Below are 3,464 nucleotides of genomic sequence, written 5' to 3' on the forward strand. Positions count from 1 at the left end.
AATTGAGCTGTCTTAAAGAATTCCCTCTTGCTTTTTAGCCTTTCAAAAAAATTTATTTATTTATTTATTTATTTATTTATTTATTTATTTATACACATACATATATATGTATGTATATGGCCTGCAGGAGGTAAGCAAGTAATTTTAAATGAGTGAAGCCTCTGTTCTGATCTGAAGGAACAGTGAAGTTCTGCTCTGTGAATTGTTACCTTGTAGGAATGATACCTCAGCAATTCTACCTCTCCCAGTCTTCTGGAACAAGCTTGAAATCCAGATTTGTAAATGCTAGTAACCAATCAAAAAATTTTAAGGCCTTGTATTGGACAAAAGAGACACCTGTAGGCTAGATCAGCCCGCTGGCCAGTGGTTTGCAACCTCTAGCTGTTCCCATCAGATTAATAGCACCCTAAAGTGATACATGGGTAAGAACTCATATACTATATTTTTAGACTGCTTCTGTCACAAAACTAACTCCTGAGTTATTGAGACAAGTTCCTCATTTGTGGGAACTTCCTATAGAGAGCCAAGATGCTCTAGCAATGCAGCTTTTGGAAATACATGACCTGAGGGGAAAGAACTCGCGTTCGTTGTCAGAGACTTCCACTCACTGATTGAGTACTATTTTGTTTAAACATATATATTATTTCACATGGACTAAATGGACTTTGGTGGGCACAAAGAGTTAAAGTAAGTCCAAAAGCTGAGCAATTTGCTTCTTTTAAAGCTACAGATGAGGCCCACTGGGAGCTATTCATGGAAGCAGCAAACCTGGTCCGTCTCAGTCCCACGCAGCCACCTGATTCATGTTTCTTCTCCATTAAGTACAGCCTACTTGGAGACTTAAGCATGACTTTAGCTCAAGAGCAAGTGAGAAACACGCCATTTATGGACAATATAGCCTCATGAGAAACAACATTACTTGAATTTTCACCAGTATAAGCAAACAAGATGGGTGCAAATTCACAGTGGAGATGCTCTTAAGTGCTCACCTGTTTTGCTGTTCCAACCTTATCGTGGTTATTAAATTTTTAGTCTTTAGAGAGGCCACGCAAGGGAAAAAGCAGAAAATTGGCGTAACATCAAATGAGGCACAATCCTAACACAGTTTTTGCATGATGTGCTAACATCCCACTCACACAGATGTCACTGAAAGTAACCAGCCACAGAGGAACTGCATTCTGCAGAGATCCGTATGACCGCTTCGAAACAAGATTGTATTCATGCAGAAAACAATTTCCAAGCCAGCTATCACATTTTGGAAAGCTGTAAATATATTCTTCATTGGTGGTGCTTTAAAATTACTCTGTTTGCTTCTCCCATTAACTCTCAGGTTTTACATTTTCAAGAGCTGTTTGCAAATAATAATAATAATTTCATTTTATACCATGATACCGTTTTATTGCTATGATCACTGGAAACTAAACTAAAGTGTATCCCTTTGTGAATGACTAAGGACTTGGTAGACACATAATATTCATTACCTTTTTGGCAGTAGTGTGGGAAAGAGTCACTCTTTGTTTACCATCAGTGCGCTCTATAGTCACTGATGCAAACACTGATGCAAACTTTTGACACAAGTCCACTTCTAGGAATTTATCCTAAAAAAAATGATTGGATGAATTATTTGTTGTAGCTAATAACGGAAAACAAATTCTCATCAATTATGTATGCATCAGTCAGTAAATCATAGAACATCCACATGATGGTATGTTCCACTCCGTGCAGTGAGGGACATCCTTATATTGTATAATGTGAAGAGACTATGATATGTTGTAAGATGTCCATAATATATTGTAAAGGGAACAAGGTAACTTGTAGAACAGTATGTGCATGGGGGGGGGAGGGGGGGTGTACACCTTTTCAGAGAGCTGGGGAGGGAAAAATAAGAACTGGAGAATTTCCATTCTCCTTTACTTGGGCACGTTTGAATTTTTTAAAGGATGTGTATCCAGTTTATTGAACATGTTGAAACTGACGTTACAATAATCAAACAGTGCCTTTTCCTCCTGTTGCTTCCTTCGAACATGACCTGTGGGATTTTCTTCTCTATCTTTCATGATAGTTAGGACAGATCCTGCCGTCTTTCTTGTCACTTTCAGGTATTTGAAAGATTTTGTTGTCAACTTAAAAAATGTTTCTAAATATTTATTTATTTTTGAGACACCCAGCGCAAGCAGGGTAGGGGCAGAGAAAGTGGAAGACAGAAGATCTGAAGCAGGCTCTGTGCTGAGAGCAGTGAGCCCTGTGTGGGGCTTGAACCCAAGAACTGTGAGATCATAACCTGAGCCAAAGTTGGACGCTTAACCAGCTGAGCCATCCAGGTGCCCCTTGTTTTCAACTTTTCAAAGGTTTTCTCCATTATAATTCCAAACTTTTATTTGCCATCCTAATAAAGTTTCCCCTCCCCTGGCACAGTTGGGATCCCCAGTCTGGGAAAAAGAAGCAACAAAGAAAGGGCCTAGCCCACCCTTGCATTCATTCCCCTTGTCCCACTTCTTTGGTGGTAAGCTGCCTCTCTATCCTCCAGAGTGAATATGAGGGGGAAAACGCTGAGACAAAAAGGCAAAGCAGCTTCCTTTAGCTGGTGCAGCGTGTGTGGCCCTCTTGGCCGCCCTGCACTCCTCCGGGACAGTACAGCAGCACGTGGCTCTCACGCTGAATGCAACCCTGCCAAGGCAAGGCCTACCGATTGCACCTTTGCCCAGAATTCCCTGGCTCACCCTTGTGAGTCACCCACAACCCATTTTCTGCTGTTTCCTCCTCACTCCTGCAGGCAGCAGCTCTCCTGAATGAGTTTTTAAAGATTGTCCAGGCCTAGAATTCATGCCAGTTTGCTTACATAGCCCCAGTTTATACCTGTTGCCCCAGCGTAGTCATCAAGAGCACCCCTTTCATTTCAAAAGTGTCCTGATTTGAAAAATACATCGTATGACCAATAGTTGGTAAAATGTGATGAAGTCTGTCAATGATAGCAGTCATTTATCAATGTTAAACCTCCTGACTTTTGTATAGTTGCTCGTAAAAATAAACGCTGAAGAAGCAATGAGGGGTAGGGGACATGATGCAACTTACTCTCGGTTGGTTTGGAAATATCCCTAGGAACATAGAAAAAGAGACAGGAGAGGGAAAGAATGGTTTAACGCCCCCCCCAAAAAAGTCTAACAAAAAGATAAAGCCAATCGGGCAAAATGTTAACCATTTGCTAATTTCAGGGAAGGGAACACAGGTGTTCCTTATGCTAGACTGCAACTTTTTGCAGAGTTTTAATTTATTTCCAAATGAAAAGCTCCAAAACTATTTTGTGACTGCCCCGCTCATGCCTGACTCTTCTACAGTACCATGTGCCCCAGAGGAAATGTATACAGGTGCACCACCCATCCCCAAAGTTGCCCTCATCTCACTGTGCCAGCAAGAGCTGCTTTTCGATCTTGCCCATCAAGAGCTGTCTGACAGGGGCGCCTGGG

The sequence above is a fragment of the Leopardus geoffroyi genome, chromosome A1 (assembly GCF_018350155.1).
Source record: "Leopardus geoffroyi isolate Oge1 chromosome A1, O.geoffroyi_Oge1_pat1.0, whole genome shotgun sequence".
NCBI lineage: Eukaryota > Metazoa > Chordata > Mammalia > Carnivora > Felidae > Leopardus > Leopardus geoffroyi.